The sequence below is a fragment of the Cryptotermes secundus genome, unplaced genomic scaffold (assembly GCF_002891405.2).
Source record: "Cryptotermes secundus unplaced genomic scaffold, Csec_1.0 scaffold318, whole genome shotgun sequence".
In the NCBI taxonomy this organism is placed as follows: Eukaryota; Metazoa; Arthropoda; class Insecta; order Blattodea; family Kalotermitidae; genus Cryptotermes; species Cryptotermes secundus.
Genome location: NW_019730108.1, coordinates 505,540 through 523,335, shown reverse-complemented (window position 1 = coordinate 523,335; position 17,796 = coordinate 505,540). Strand labels below are relative to the sequence as shown.

The window sequence follows — 17,796 nt, the reverse complement described above, 5'->3', positions numbered from 1 at the left end:
CGAGTACCACGGGATTCGGACCCGAAAATGACTGAGCTGGTGACGACCGGTAGCAATTGTAAACGGCAGACCCGTCCTCTTGTTAGAGAGAGAGCCCCACATCAACATACTCGCAACTGTCTTGACAGTAATAAAATTCTGGTCGTAAGCCCCAAATTGGTGCTTTATTCCAAGAGAGACTGGCTGACTGACCTTCGGCCGTGACATAAGACTCAGACTCACAATTAGACGGAAGGTGTTCATGCTGGACCGAGTACTGATGCCTCGTAACAGTTGAAGCTAGACTGCAGAACATTCCCGCGGTCTGTTCATTTCCTGAGGCTTTACCTTCTTCACTTCCCAAAGATTTACCTTCTCTTCAACATAGTTTTACCAGAAGGACGAGCGGGCACTGGCTGAGAACGCCCCTCCCCCCTCAGTCAAACTGCAGAATGTAGAAGCAATTCTGATCTCTGTCTTATTGCTTCCTGATGGCTTCCTGAGCACGATGGAACGTGTTCATGCGTCTGCTTCCTTGGCCATTGTGGATGGGAGGGAGGGAGGGTGACGCACTTTAACTTCGGCCCTGTTGTAACCCATAGCGCCCTACGTTTATCTCAGTACGTCGATTGGACCAAATGCAGCTCGCACTCTGTTGAAAACAGCCGTTAGTGTACGGTCACGCTGAACACCATATAGGACGTACCCTCTAGTGAAGTGTATTTGGGGGTGCATTGTGCCCTAGTGGGGCCGTATCACACCGCGCACTCAAAATTCCTTCGAATGTTTGGAACGTCCTTTCTCTGTGAGTCACTTCTCGATGTAGTCCGTAACAGTGATGTTGGCATGATGGAAGGCAGCGACAGTGACATAACAGAGGCAAAACAGTATTAACTCCGAAAAGTTGGCATCCAATTACCAGACTAGACGGCGTAAAAACCCAGAAGCTCGCAAAAGAAATATTCAGCGAAGTGCAAACCTCAGTTCTTACGCCACGTTACACCCCCCGAAGCAGAGAGAATAATCCTCGTGAGGCTGTGACCTTGCCTGCCTCACTGGAGTCTGTGTCCTGTCTCCCGAATCATGTCTCTGTTCCTCTTCCTGGCTTTGCGACTCGTCGTCACGACTCCCTGAATGCCACGCTCCAGACTTTCCTCTTGCTAACACACAGAACCAATTCGAATTCTGGCTCGGTAAGAAATGTGCAAGAAGTCTGTTCACCCCTGCCTGAAGGCCAGTCGCAAGGAACTTCTATCTCTTCGCAGTCCCATGAGATCCGTACGCATTCTCTGCACCGTGCTTCACTCGCATTCGTGATAAATATTCGCTTAGTAATTAGTACGTGGTTGCAGATTTATAGCCGCCATTTTTAGTGTAATGGGGTTGAAATACAATCCCCAGCACCAACGCTCCCACTGTGGAGCAAATACATAAAACAACTTCGGGCATGCAATCAGATACCAGGGAATTAAAATTGATAATGTTGGCAGTAGAGAAAAGTGATCTCATTATGGAACTCGGAAAAGAGAGCGCGATGTAATTAATGATATCATTAAATTTAAATTCTATATCACCGTGGGACTAGAATCACCAGACGGCTAGACACTGGTACGGCGGTTACTGAGCCAATGAGGGCAGAGGTAACTGAATTCACTTGTCCCTCTACAGCCGCGTGCCATAGCTCAAGCTGTTAGTCGCTGGCTTCACACCGCGGCGGCCCGGGTTCGATCCCGGGCCTGGTCAAGTGGGATTTGTGGTGGACAAAGTGTCGCTGGGGCAGGTTTTCTCTGAGTACTTCGGTTTCCACTGCCAATCTTCATTCCACCAATTGCTCCACAATCACCCTCACCAATCATCTAGGGCTGGTACAATAGGCCAGAAGTGGCCGCAGTGCAAGCGACTTAGTCCCACCCCACTAGAAATGAAAAAAAAAGCTTCCAATATACAATTCTTTGTGAAGTAGCCTGTGATTGATTGCAGGATGAAAACCGACTAACCTTGAGCGAAACATGTAGCGTGCCTTGAACAAAGGACGGCAACCAGAGGGAAATTTCTCTCCTCTGATTAAAAAAATTAGCGCTTCTAGACGAGGAAACATGGCCTGACATGATGACATAAAATTCCCGTAATCTTTAAAAAAGTTCCTTTTAATTCAAGACGAAGAATTCTACTTTTTTTTTTTTTGTCGTTAGTTCGAGGTGATGTCACCAGGGGCGCTGTGAGACGTGTGACGCGACAGTGTCTCCAAGAAGAGCTTCATGGCCATCAAGTCCGGTCTCGTGGAAAATAATGAAGAGAGACACTCTTAAAAGCCTTAAACCGTTATTGATTTCAGCAAATTTAGGCGTGGTGCTGCCGCCATTTAACGGAAACACAACTCACTGGAGATTCGTACACCGGAAACAAGATGGCGACCCAGCGAACTGCTGAAGTGATGGATTGAAACATCATCTGAAGATAAGAGTTTTAATGTGACACCGTGTATTCTGGAAGGCAGATACAGTTTCAGAGGAACCTGCTGTCTCCGTCTTCAGGGTAGATGCCATCTGAGACTGCATCTATTCCGGAAGTTACGTAACATACGTGTATGATTACATCAGATCCTCCTCCCACGTTTCTGGCGCGAGAGCGTCACTCGTGCTTCATATTTGTGAGAGGCATGGTTCGAGTCTTGGCCCGTATATCGACTGTCCTGAATGACGGTTTTCGTATTTTTCCTCACTCCCTCCACAAAAATATCAGGAGAGTACAGGACAATGAATTAAGCCACGCCTACTTCTTCTCGTGTGCTTTCCAGTTCCGGATTCACTCACCATCATAACCTTTACATGGCCACGTAGTGTGTGTGACTATAGACGGGGTTTGAATTGGTGAATGGATTTATTGACAACTTGCCGATCGTAACTATAACACTATTGCTACTTCCACACTTTACAGTTAACTAGAGTATTCAGTTCACCCGGTAATTGCTGTGGCAGTTCAGAAGCGCATCATCTGTCTGTCCACTCCGGAACCCGGGGCCCGACCAGAGGACAGGCTTTCCCGAAACTGCGGGGATTCCCGCAACACAACTGATGGTCTCCGCCAGGGACCAGAACATTAAAACTCGCAGTGACATGAAGGTCACAGGAAGCACTGAGATACCAATCGCTCTGGTCTGCTGACCGTGACACTGGCTGCGAGGAAATCTGTGAAGGCCGTGGCCACTGTACCTAAGCACTGAAACCCGTGGATACTGGGAAACTAAACCGTGTAGTACCAACCCAGTAAGCCTGACAAGCCACATAATGAATAAAGACTTATCAAATATCGACCAACTGGAGCATAGGCACAACATAAATATTGAAGGGACACAGGTGCGCCAAATATGGGCCACATCATAACAACATTCTGTATGACAGGCGAGGTGAACAAAATGAATGCATGATGGGGAGGTCGTGTCAATCAGCATGTATGATCTCCAGCAGTACCCTACGAAGTTCAGATAAGCTAAGCATTGGAGCTTTCACTTCACATTATAGAAGGATACAATTAAGGTCCACATCTGTGCCTACCTTACGTGAAAACTAAATCAAACTTCAACTGACTCCAAGGAGCAGAATTGTTCTACGAAACCCGAGAGTTCATTATCGTGCTCAGAATAGCTCACTAATGGTCCCTATCATAATCCAGTTGAATCCAATCCACACCCTTCCATAATTATTCCTTAAGATCAATTTTAACATCATCCTCCAATTTATGTCTAGTCCTAAAATTTAAATATAAATCATTTTAAGAAATAGGAGTTGGCCTATATGTCTAGTTAACTTGTAGCTCAGTCAGTACAGTGATGAAGCTAGACTGGTTGACTGAGGAATAGGAGTTCGTTCCCAAACAAGGACAAGACATCCAGACCGTATCTGGGATCCACCCGGCCTCTTTTAGAACATATAGAGGGGCCTCTTTCCTGTTGGAGTAAATGGGCCGGGGCTTGAAACTCACCACTCACAACGAGATGGATCTATAACCACTTCCTCGTGGACCTTCTTGGCACTGTGCTTGACTGAGAATGAAGACAACTTTGCAATTTATTTCACGTTCCCATTGGAGTTTAACACTATGAAGCCGCAGCGAACCCCGGCAGGCAGACCTTCATGCCAAGCTCAATAAAGGTTATTTCAGAAGTCCAACCCAACCGACAGACATGATCATCCTAAAAGCTTTTTCCGGATTTCAGAGATATCGGCTGAAACCTGATGCAACAACCTCTAACAAAAATAAAAGCCTCGTTATGCTGCTTCGGCGGACCCGTACTTTGAAGCCCGTATCGATTCCGCTCACGAGCGGTGCGTAGTCAAACAGACTGGGAGCTCCTGGGTAATAACGTCGAACATGAATTTCACTTACGTTTCGGAAGAACTTGCTGACCGCAAGGAGTTTTCAGAGAGGTGGGGTGCGGTAGGGAATCCAGTTCCATGAGGGCTTGGACGGCCAGAATTTTCCCTTTACAAACTTACATTGATACCATTTAAGGCTATGCTGGACCTGAGGTTCTCTCAGCGGTGAAGTTTCGGAGCGACCTATGCCTCCATATTCACGGTAGGAAAACAATCGATGCGGAAGCAAGCAGCAAAGTATGATTTTACTGATACATATTCTTCCGAAACGTCGGGCTGCCTCCAAGCAACACGGTGTTACACATCACAACACCGTACACTACTTATTTTAATATCCCAAGAATGTTCATGATGTAGGAATCATTTCCTGAAAGTACTTTTCCATTTTCCCTTAATATAATAGAAGTGGCTTATGCGATCTCTATGCTATCTGTGTGTCTGTCTTCTGGTTGCCTGAACCAGTCTTTATGAAACTCGGTATATATATCATGACACCTGAGCCCATCTCAACAGCGTACTACATAAATCCCTCCCATCGGTCCGTGTGTCTGTATGTGTATCCCTCCCATCGTCGCTCGGCAACAGCTCGGTAAAAGCGTTACCGTGCCAACGAACATACATGCAACAATAGAATTATTGGGTGCGTTGTCTTCTATGCAGTCCGTGTCGCATGAAATGAAAGTAGGTTGTTAGTTGTCCTAAGAACTACTTGTGATTATAAATATTTGGTATGTTGCATTCTTCATTCAAAGTTAAACAGTTCCGTCTAGAGTGACGGGTGAAGGTTTTTCTTATTTCAATTATTTATGAATATATAACTGAAATAATAAAAATCTTCACCCGTCACTCTAGACGGAACTGTTTAACTTTTCATGATATTGTTAGTGTGACGGACCAGAATGAAACAAATCAAATTCCATTCCTCCCTTCAATTCTGAATTTCTTTCGTAACTCAAAGGTGGACTGACGTCTGATTTGAGCCCCCGGCTACTGGCGCTCACGAAACGGGGCCGTGATGGACCGTCAGACCTCCCACACGGCGCAAATCTCTGTAGGGTAAACTGTGAGATTTGTTTTTGTGTTGTCTCTCCTCTACTTCCCCCCGGAAACACAGCTCCATTGCGTGCACACAATGGCTGTCCATTGTGTTAATTACAGCGCCAAGCGGACAGTTATAGCACTAGAATTGTGCGTGCGTGCAAATCTCACGGCGGTTCCCGCCATTGCAATTGTCCTGCAGACAAGGCCATGACCTTTATTCCCCTCATATCTCATTCTGAATCTGTATGCGTTTTATGGGCTTGCACAAAAACATTTCTGCTGGAGGCGAGAAGCGGTCTCCAACATGCGCAACTTAGTTCCAGAAACAAATCACAGCGCTAGTGTCAGTTGGTTCTCTCGATGATCAGAAGGATCAGAAAGATCAGAAGGCAGCCCATTACGGCACATGCGCACAAGCAAACACGCAACTATACCACGAGCAACGCTGAAATCGCTTTCCAAAGCTGTCATTTCCATTTACTCGCACTCACACTTTGTACCGGTGTAGGGCGTATGGGCATCTGACTGAATATGTGGGCTGTGAGCTTCAAATATCCTGGAAAGACAACGTGATAGAACAAGCATAACAACAATTGTTGCGGCAAAGGTGGATACTGCAATGCCGACAGAAGCACTGACATTTATTTCTGTCGTCTGTTTCACCTTCTTGGGATCAAATAATTTCCAGAGGAATAATAAACGAGAAGATATATTTTTCTGGGCGTGTGGTCCGTTGAAAATCACTCGATGTTTCGAAGAAACGTATCATCTCCATCTTCAGGGTCGAAAATAAGCTAAGCAGCAAGAAACCAGCGTGAAAGCAGGTGACAAGCAGCGTTATATCTCAGAAGATATAATGCTGCATAACCACCGCTGTGAGAACCTCAGATCCTACAGAGAAGTGAAGGAAGATAATTAGAAGAAGAGAGTACAAAAGCAATATGGACAGAGCAAGCAGCCGTTGGCCTCAACGCTCCCACTTTTTATATTGGCAAACTGGGAAGCAACACAATGCGCCTGGCTTGGCTGGCAACTTCTCCGACTCCGTTGTTTGGTAAATGGTCTATAGACATGGATGGATTATCCGAATTGTAGCCTCTCCAATTTTACGTCAGCCATTTAAAGCCCAGTGGTCACTATATGTACCACGCGCTTTAACACAGTAAAACTCTGCATTCTTCCCACAGTGCATCTGTGTGTTCCGTATGGTTCTCACAATAAACAGCGACTGTTTCCCCAAACAGCATTAACCGGATGGGTTTTGTAGCGGTGACGTAATGTGTTCCCTGTGAGGTACTGAATGGATATGTATATATAAATATTACTGGGCAATAAAACTCTCAGTTTACCTCAGCCCTTCTACACAGAAGTAAACAAATCTCACTATATGACGAGAATCAACAAATTCATTCATGAACACTCGGGCTAATGAGCACTGCTCAGGCCTAGATAATTCCACGTACAAAACTGACGTACTAAGGAGTGGGCTTACTAAGTGCTCCAAAATTATCCGTCTTCAAAGTGTTTGGCGATACAGCTGCATTCTTAGAGTCCAGTGAGATGCGACTAACGAAATGAGGACAGGCAGCGGAACTGAAGCTGTAAGAAACATCACATCCCTGCGTCATGAGGGGGGGTGCAGACTGAGAGCAGTCAGCGAGACCTGCAGACTACTGAGGTGAGATGTCTTGTAGTAGCTTGGCTACTTGGCTGCTTATCTAACGACCTTGTCATTATCAAGAACATGTCGACAAACGTGCGCTATTTGGTAGGGAGCCGTCGTGGTCTAATCGAAGCTCTGCCCTAGCATTTTGTTGGAGGAGCTGAGGAAAACGATGAAAACCCTCAGTCAGGAGAGTCCACGACCAGGCAGAAGCTCTCACCGAGAACCTCCCGAATATAAATCCAGATAGTTACCGTTAGACCAATTTGTTCGGTAAGCCGGAGTGACCTGCTAGAAAGGTACAAACGTTTCGGAGTAAACTGCTGCCTCCCTCTTCAAGGTAGAAGAAAATTCCCACCCTCATTCATTACCATTAGTAAGCAGAATTAATCATTCTTCCCTCTGGATATGATTGCTTTCCTTATCAATATCAAAATGTACATATATTAGCTAAAATTTTAGGAAAGGAATAACATTAAATTTAAATTCAAATTTACTCACGTAACTAACAGAATTTAGGAACTGAATCACATTAAAACCTCTCCCTCAGTAATTATACATCGCGTGTGGAGGAGCCGGGGTAGCTCAGTCGGTATAGCGACGGGCTATGTGCTGAATGATCGAGGGGTCCGAGTTCGAGTCCTGGTAGAGTCAGGAATTCTCTCTTCTCCACGCCTCCAGATCGGCTCTGGGGTCCACCAGTCCCCTATCAAATGGATGCAGGGTGCTCTTTTCCCGGGGGTAAAGCGGCCGGGGCGTGAAGCTCACAACTCACCTCCAGTTAGTTCTGAGGTCAAGAAAATGTGGGGCTATATGTCTGCTCCCCAATACACCTTCATTGCATAGTGCTTAACTAATTAAAAACAGAAACAACCTTTTAACAGCCTTGGTCACCGTACATCCTGGTAGGAATATCTAATGAATTTCACAGGTCCGCAGGAGGTTACACTTGTACGCAGACTATTCACAGAACGCGAAATGCATTCTTACTCGCTTTGCTACGGGGGTTGTTTACAAGCACGGGATATACATCCAAAAATATTTCCTTTCAGTTCTTTGTGTCTCGCTGAACAAAGGATGTCTGATGTGTTTTATTTACGCGAGTGCATTCATTGTTAATGCCTTGTGATCTCAGCCACGTTCAGACAAAAGAGAAGCAGAGATTAAGGGACCCCTCGTTTGGATTCCTCGAAAACAGCCGAGAATGCCCCGCGAAAGAGGTTTCGTGTTCGTTTGAGCAGATAAACGTAATCCAGACAGTGCAACTAAGGGCAAGTATTTAAAGAAAACAGGCCTGTAACCTGGATCAAGCTAACAGGAACACTGATCTAGACCATTAATCCTCGAGGACTAACGAGAAAAATTAATTTAAGGTATTTTGCTTTTTTTTTTTTTAAAAAAAGATACATTAAATTTTCGTATTTGTATATCATGCGTCACTCCCTTGTCTCCGAGGTCGCTTGCGGCTAAGCAATCGAACAGATACATCCGCGCGACTCTCTCCTGAACCTGTCTGGCTTTTTAATATTTTTAATTAAAAGGAGAAACTATTCCAAACGTCATTTCAAGCAGGCGGTGTGAGCCTGCCTTTTCATGAAATTAAAACCATACCAACATTTCGAAGCGTCCATGCGCCTCGCAGCGCTTACCGGTGCTCACTTGCAAACATATCGACGTCTAATCAGCATTCTTCTTCTTCTTCTTCTTCTTCTTCTGCTCCCCCTCCCCCTCCTTCCTCGCTTCATCTGGCTTCTACAGAACTGAGAAGGTGCGAGAAATGGACCGTTATGAATAATTCATTGCGAGCTGAAGAAGACGTTACTCTTTTGTTTGTACGTATTTGCGGACTTGTCCGCGGGTTGCGCTAGTGTCCCTGTGGGCCGTCATTATCAGTGTATTATCCACTGGAAGGCAGTCAAATGCACGCGGCTAAAGTGAACAAGTATGGCACAGTCACGCAGGCAGTTTCACCTCATCCTGGTCGCATCCTGGTACACGAACAACCACAGGCCCCGTGAAGATCTACAAATGAACACGGCGCTCGGTGAAATAAAAACGCGGAATACCAATTCAGAAAACCACAGTGAACCTACCGGACAATAGCGAAACTACACACAGGCTGAAAAGGTACACCATCCTGACTACCAGACACACCTGAGTAACACCTGAATACAAGAATTAAAATGATACATGAGTTAACGCCACTCGACATAACTCATTCACGAGCCAGTACTTACTGAGCACATACTCTGCAGATCACGTATAATAAACCTAGAACCGAAGCAGGGAACTCGCAACAGCGAAGCCTATAGTTTAGCGAGAACACCGCAAAGCCCAATACGCTTATCGCTGCCTACTGTAAGAATCACACGGAGCGCGAGAAAAACTGAGACCTACCGAATGTTAGAACATGTGGTACACAGTTACCACTCTCAGTGTCAGGAATGAATGACGTGGCCGGGTGGACCCTTCAGACAACAAAGCAAGGATCTGTGTGTATCGATCTCCGCGCATTACCCTAACACCCCCTCCCCCCAAATAAGAATACTGACTGTATGTGCCATCTGTAAACGAAATAACACAATTTACTCCACACAATGACGTCATCGCTGACTTCTTGCTTCAGCTGTTGTCCCGGCAACGCAGCGTCGGGCAGCAGGTATGTCCACCTTCGCGTAGTTGCAGCAGGTCAGTGCATAACTCGGAAACAGAACCGTCCTCTGAGCCCCTCCAGACAAGTGTGAAGTCGGGCACTCGGGCTCCAGTGCTGTGACAGCGAGAGTGGAACAAGTGCCCCCGCACTCCTGCGCCCCTATGTCCTCACCCGTCCGCCGCGCTTGCATCGAAACGCTACAAGTTTACAATAATAACGATAATAATGGTAAAGGCAAAGCTATCCCTGTAACACGCCGTGGAGACCCATAGGGTTGTGAGACGTCGAGGCGCCCACATTTTCTCTAGACAATCGGCTCATAGATGGTGATGAGATTGTCAGCCTTACGCGCCGGCCGCCCTTTACTCCCAGGAAAATTACTTAATTAATTCCTGGTACTGTTAGAGGCGGAGTTGACTCAAGGGCCGTAGTGCGGCTGGAAGGATTAGGTCAATTGATAAATATAATGATTTCATCGGGAATCGAACCCACATTTTTGCGGCTTGTAGCATAGTGCCTCAACCAACTACGCTTACCGCGTGCCCCTCAGGCTCTACCACTGCTCGTGTGTTTCTTTGCAAACATCAAGATGGAGTCATCCACAGATGAGCAGTCGCTGAGGCCATGGGCCACTATAAAGCACTATAAGCGCCATATTGCTCCACGCCACCGCTTCATCCTCTCCTCCTTCTCGAGGGAGCCACAGCTCCGCTGTCTCGCTTGCTGTCCTGAGTGACAACAGGTACAGCATGTGCCAGCGCTTTCGATAGAGTACGCGAATTGAAAGACCGACGAAAAATGGGAACAAAGAAAATAAATGTACGAAACTGTGAACAGTACACAGGAAGACCGGAAAGGAAGTCACTAAAGGGGAAGGTGATTAATCAACATACGTCACTTCAGCCCCCTTTGGGCTGAAATCAGAACTCTGCTCGACGAGAGCATGTTCTAAGATCGCATTAACAAATTAATTAAAGCAAAGAAGGAAACAGGAAAGCTCGAGTAATGTAATAGACGAGAAATTAATTATCTATAAAATGTAAGAATTATTGTTATTATTTCAGAGTCCTTATGAAACATTTTCTCTTTTGGTTGATAATTCAAGAATCCTCTTCAACTCTTTACAGCACAGTGGTCACTTTGCACCACATGTTTTAACAACCTAATCTCTGCATTCTGCCCACACAGTGTATCTGTGTGTTCCGTACGGTTCTCACAGTAAACAGCAACTGTTTCCCCAAACAGCATTAACCGGTTGGGCTTTGTAGCGGTGACGTAATGTTTCCTGTGAGGTACGGACTGGATTCATATACGTATAGTACTTAGAAGACATTCAGTCTGTAAAGTGATAATCCCGCCAGGACTAATCCTGTGTCTTGTTCACTCCGATTTCTTCCGTATTCTTTCAATGCCCTGATATCTTTAACTGCCCGCAGGAGGCTTAAACTGGGACGGGTGTCGAGGATCATATCTAGGTAGGGTCCAATTGTAAGATGACTGAAAGGATTTGGAAGGAAATGGTCGTGGCCTAATCGAGGAACTGTGTCGGAATCGGTCTTTAGGAACTGAAGAAAGCCACGAAAGCAGTCAGTACAGAGTTACGGCTACGCCAACCTCCTCCGTGTGATGATAACAGTGATGAAGAAGCTCGGTGAAAGATAAGTATGGGGCAGTGGCACGCATAAAGACACCCGAAGTAGAAGCCGGAACTCTAAGGAGATTATCGAGTTCTTGACATGACCCAGCACACACACGGCACACAGCCCGCCTGGCCACCCTGTGTCCCGTGCTCTCTGCGGCCAGCGCTTCTTCTCGGCGCTTATTGCGCAGGGAAATATTTAACGATGTGCTCCCAAAATTCGTTTATAAGCACATGTAGGTCTTCGTATAAAATGTCCCTTATTTTTTTCGGATATGAACAACAATTGCAGTCGGTATAACGACGGGTTACGGGATGGAGGGCCTGGGTTCGATTCCTAGCAGTGAAATGTTCTTCTCTTTTCCACAGTGTCCCCACCGACTCTAGGCCCACCCAGCCTCCTCTCTAATGGGTACTGGAGGTTCTGTCCCAGGGGGGTAAAGTGGTCGGAGCTTGAAACTGACTACTCACGTCCATCTGGTACAGGGGTCGAGAATAGTGGAGCTATACCTCCACGCCCTCAAATGTCTTCATGACGTAGTGTTTAACTAATTAAGTTCAGGGACAATCCTACATTCAACAACTGGAAACGTGCTGGCAGATTTTAATGAAATTGCACAGAACATCAAATGCCACGAAACTCCAGTCAGCGGTAACCGAATTGCCACATTCAGACAGACGGACAGACAGACACAGCGCAAGATGTATTTCTGGAAATTTTCGTTGGGAAAGCGAGTGCCCCAGTAACGGTCTCTGCTTCATCCGAAGGCAGTTTTGTTGGTTTCCCCTGTCCCCTCCTCACCCGGGGCCTGCACGTCACTTGCAAATCGATTATTACACATTATTGTGTCGTGCCGGCCTGTCCGGCCTGTTTATCGTCCGGGCTCCCGATTCACGCGGCCCAACACACGCGCGATTACACGAACACGGATGTACGCATAACACAGCACAAGTGAACCGGAGTACAGTAGTGCACAAACAGCGAGAACTGAAGCTTCCGGTATAAATTCGTCCCGAACTGTACTTGGAGGGAGGCTTCCCTTGCGTCAGTGTATTGAGGGGTTGAGTTCATACAAGGGAGGGTTGCAAATCCGATGCCACGTGCCTCCCCGTACAGTAATGCTGACCAAGCCACCCCTTCATACGACACATGTTCAACGACGTTCCTTTTTTGCTGAGGTCTTGCGCTGACGGTTCATGTTAGTCGAATTCGCTGAACATATTTCGAGATTTTCGCAGGAAATTTCCTATACGGAAAGAAGTTTACAGCGAATTTTAGCCCTGCTCTTGATTTTGTGGCCATTTCGCCGCGAAACTTGACAAAATTCCGTTTATTTTCTCCGCTATGTCGACGTTTGTCTCCTTGCAACAAATCGAGATCCGCTGAACCGATTTCCATGAAATTCGACACTAAGAACTTTTGCTCAAATTTGTTGACACGTGCCAAATTTGGTTAAAATCTGACAGAAATAACGGACACAAGCTACACGCGTTTCTGTGAGTAACTCAATACACACTCATCGGAGCGGGAAACATTTAGAACGTAAGCTATACAGAAAAACTGAAGCACGCATTTCCTGATCCTCTCAGCCGTAGCATGCAAAACATCTCTCTTCACCCTGGCTGTATTTAAAACGACGCATGACCAGACAGGGCTCCGAACCGAGAATAAGGGGTCGCTGCTGCAACTTTTCCTACACCGCTTTGTGCGGGAGGCATAACAGAAGCACTCATTAGCGCTACATGCACAGTGTGAGCCTGTCTGGGAGATCCCAGCCGCGTGTCACTTGTTCCTAAGCTTGAAAACTGCAACTCAGGTCTAAGAAAACTCATAACCCCACCTTATTATTGCATTTATTTCTAGATCTATTATTACTATTTTTACATTATTTTATTGTTGCGAGTTCTTGAGCAAGTGAGCGACTGGCGGCTTCTCAAGAACGACTCAGCTGCAAGGAGCGGACTGGTTAGTAACATTATTTTGAGTATCGCACTCCAACGCAGAGAATGTCAATTATCACAATTATTACCATGTAATATGTCATTACGCTATATTCTGAGGAGCGTAAATTGTTGCTGGTCCTCGCCAGCATAGCCATTTCTAGCTGCGTGTCCAGCGGGACTCAATGGCCATATTTCACTGCCTCAAGACACTGAGAGCGGTGCGATTCTTTCTCTCTTTATGTATATGTGTATGTATGTATACATAGAATAGCGAGAGTGGAGGAACATTCGTCCATGTACTGTCAAGAATAAAAACTTCGGTAATCTCCATAAATGTTCGGGACACAATCGTTGAATATTCTTTATAAAATGAAAGTCTGTCTTAGAGACTACGTTGTTCAAAGCCCAGGACTTTGATTTCGCTCGAGATAACTATATTCATATAGTAAGTATGTACGTAAAAACGACCACAATAATAAGTTCTGAAGAGGAAGGCAACTTTCCGAAAGCACATTTCTCTGGAACTGGGATATGGGGCAGAAATGTGAAGAAGGGCATAGTCCGAGGGTGCACATTTTTGAAACTGCAGGCGTGTTATAAAAATCCGTTTATAAAACTTGAGTGTCACAGTTCGTAGTGTCTGTGAAGAGGACATGAAGAAGGAAAAAAAAAACAGAAGCGAATCTGAAACTGCGCACAACGAAAGGCTTGGGAAGAACTTATGACGTCAGTTTTTCTTTTAAATGCTTTCCATTCACAGCTCGCATCTGAGCTGTATATTTTGCTTATGTCACATTTGTTTCGCTGAATATTAAACTCGTTAACTTTTAACCTAAAGCTGATATTAACAACAAATTACTGAGACTGCGCAGCAAGAACAAAAACTGTTTATTTTAACATGAGATCTTTATATTCAATTACGTCACTTCCGCCTATTCGTGACGCTCTGAGGAATAAAAACGTGATGTGTCCAGGTCAGCGCACAAAAGCAGCTTAGGTAGTGCCGTCTAGATCAGCGGTACCGCAGCCCGCGAGACAGCTCCGTTTTGCGCCTGACAGACAGAAGCGCCGGACCAAAACTGTCTCTGTGGGAGATGGGTAAAAATGAAATGTGTCACAACGGCAGATGCTCCCAGACTGAAACTCGGGATTACTTCTTCGCATGTTTATTGTGTATATGCTCAATGCCCAGTGGCATTAACTCATGTATCACTTTAATTCTTGTATTGAGGCGTTACCCAGGTGTCTGGTAGAGTCAAGACGGTGCACGTTTTCAGTCTGTGTGTAGTTTCGCCATTGTCCAGTAGGTTCACTGCTAGTGCATTAGTGTGGTTTTCTGATTTTCTTGTATTTGGTATTCCACTGAGCACTGTGTTCATTTGCAGATATTCATGGATCCTGTGGCTGTTCGGTACCGAGGTGTGTTCAGGATGGATCGGAGAGTCCTGGATTGAAAGCAGGGACAAGATTTCTCCGCAGTGCCTAGACCGGCCTTGGGGCTCACACACCCTCTTGTCATATATTACCGCGGGTTCCTTCCCTGGAGTTAAAAAGGCCGGGGCATGAGGCTGACTGTTCACCTTCATCTAGTGACAAGGTTAAGAATGTGTGGAGCTCCGCATCCACTCTTTATCCGCATTCACACCCTGCTGCTTTGGTGTAGGATTAATTTAGTCTTATGATAATACGTAATTAATTAATTTATTTAGTAGGCCACACTCCTACAGTAGGCTTAAGAGATCTCCATACTGTGTATCTGTGTATTCCCCTCATAAACTTCTGAATGCCTGAAACAATCTTTACGAAACTTGGCACGTACATGTCATGACACTTGATCCCATCTCAACGCCGTACTTCATATATCTGTCCCATCTGTCTCCGTGTCTGTATGAGTCTGTATCTCCATAACGTTGCTATGCAACGGCTCGGTAAAAACGTTACTGCGGCAAACAACACACACACCAATAGAAGAATCGTTGGGCGAATATTTTTCTATGCGGTCTATTCATATCGAAGAAAAGCAAGAGATCAGTTCTTCCCAGACCTTCTTTTATATATATGTATTTTATGAAGCGCCTCAATTATGAATCATTTGATAGCTGACTTATTACCGTATGAGCTACCGTGTTCACAGCGCTGAATCAACTGCTGCTGACGCCTGCCCGCTACCCTGACCACAGCCTATCAGAACCGAAAAACTGTAGCTACCTTCTGCACAGGGGCCCCCTCTGCCCTCCTCGCTGTGGCCTTGCCTGCCTTGTACGGCACACCGTGGTTAGATGGGGCAGAGAACTCCTTCGCAACTTCAACACTGGATGGAAGTGAGTGGTCTGCTTCACGCTCCGGCCACTTTATTACATATGGCTGGGTGGGCCCCACAGAGTTGACCCTGGCGCACCTTTGTGAGCAAGGCAATGAAGCCTGCCAAGAACGGCTTTGCTGAACTGAGCTGCGTGCTTACTTAGTCAGTCAGTCAGTCAGTCACTTGTCGGGTATCCTGACTCATTTCTCAGTCTCTCAGACACTTGCCGAGATGGTACTTCCCATCAGGCCACGACCAGTTACCTCCACAACCCCTCCACCTCATTACATACTAATCATCACAACATCCGACACTACAGAGTCTGAGCTAGTGACAGTGCGACAAGATAAACCTGTACATATGCTAGAGAACTGCCATCGAAATCAACGGTAAACTGGAAATAGCGCTACAGGAATCCTACACGTTACAGGGGAAAGCCTTTCCTTGCTAGAAATAAGAACTGCTCGCTCATTCGTGGCCTGCAAAGTAAATTACTCTTGATGCAAGCTCAACAGTTCGTTGATATGTTAGCCGGAAAATTTGTAACTTAACTGTTACAAAACTCTATTATATTGTAACGTGTCGGGAATCCAGAAGAGTCACTTCTATGGAAACGCTATAACAGACCGTTGCATAGGAAACAACAATCGCTCTATTGTAGTTCTAACAGGCGTCTCCATGGTTATAACAGAAGGTTCGTTGCATAGCAGCGACTGAGGTTATAAAGCGGGGTTGAATGCATTCGCACAGTGAGTCTGCTATAAACCGCCAGAGAAGACAGTCGAGTATCGGCCGAGACATTGTGTAAGCAGTATTTGTAGCACTGCAGGTTACACTGGTCGCTCTACGTTATTCAGGACAGAAAAACTAATTCCTTTTAATTTTTATTATTGCTATCTGATACATTCCTCCTGTTGCTTTCAAAATTCCAATGGGGCCATGTCTGGCTTGCCCTCACACCGCTGAGGTCTGTGTACATTCCTATCTTTCTACCGTTAAATTTTATGTTTCTAACAGACAAGTCACCTGAGTAGTTTTTTTTTCTTGGCACTACAGCCCCAGTGGGCCTGGGCCTACCTCCATGAACTTCTCCGTTCACTTCGGCTTTTCTAGATCTTACACGTTCGGTAGGACTCCTTGGGCGGGTGATCAGCTCGTCACAAGGCCTCTACCTGTACACAAACACAGAAAAACGCACGCACACTAACTGAACATGCATGCCCTGAGTGGGATTCGAATCCAAGATCCCGGTTTCCAAGCGAGCAAAGACAGTACATGCCTTAGACCACTCGGCAACCGTGACCGGCCCTGAGTAGTTTATATGATTATAAATTCGTAGTTAAATACAGCAACAAATATACCCACTTCTGGATTTATCTAGAGTCCGAACATTTCTGTTACCATTTCGTCACGTTGGTAGTATTGTTAATTCTGCACCAGAGAGGAATACATTTTCACATTCATGCACCAACCCGTCACAGAATTCCTATATTACAGAGCCAACAATCAATATTGCAGCCTGTCAAATACAACACGTTCTAATTTCTTTCCGGTGTTGTGCTAACTGCCGCTATCGACTTCACGAGGTCGGTTATGGAAGAAGAATTGCAGAAACAGATATGTTGTGTTGTCAGAATAATCGGAAATATTACTAAATGCATTATATGTACTCACCAATTGCTGATATGTTGTGTATGATTATTCAAACACTCGGACGCCTCACATCAAATCAAACAAACGTCAAGAAGTTTACATAGATAACACGCGTATATAATTACGAACACGATTTTTTTCGCCGGAACAACAAAACAACTAAATAACAACTCTAAACACAGCCAATAATTAGTAAACTGATAAGTAGCTAAAGTTTTCGCGCCCAACACATCGACGCGGTCGTGTTCTGACGTCACGCACGATGCTCCGTTGTTCACCGCTTCGTCCGCCGCACAGGCACACACTGGAAGCGCTAGCGCTGTGCATGGCCACCTCTGTCACTTATTGCTTCTCATACCTCGCGTGGACATAGCCTACGCATTCGCTATCCCCCACCCCTCCCCTCACACCATCAACAAATATTGCGAATAGTCAAATGCCCCGCAGGTGTGGGGGTCGAAACGAAGTACCATACAGTTAGACCAGCTACGGCAAAACTTTGAATATCCGCAAAATTTACATAGCGCAAAAAGTGATTCCAGTAAT

General features: G+C 45.7%; 1 protein-coding gene across 2 annotated transcripts in view; it reads right to left on the bottom strand.

Annotated features, from left to right (window-relative positions):
• LOC111866105 overlaps positions 1 to 17,557 on the bottom strand; it is an 85,003-nt gene extending 67,446 nt beyond the window's left edge. For both annotated transcript variants that reach the window (XM_023854698.2, XM_023854699.2), the window contains exon 1: positions 17,272 to 17,557. The gene's annotated coding sequence lies outside the window, so the exon portion shown is untranslated. The remainder of the gene's footprint in view (positions 1 to 17,271) is intronic.
• Positions 17,558 to 17,796: the final 239 nt, after the last annotated feature.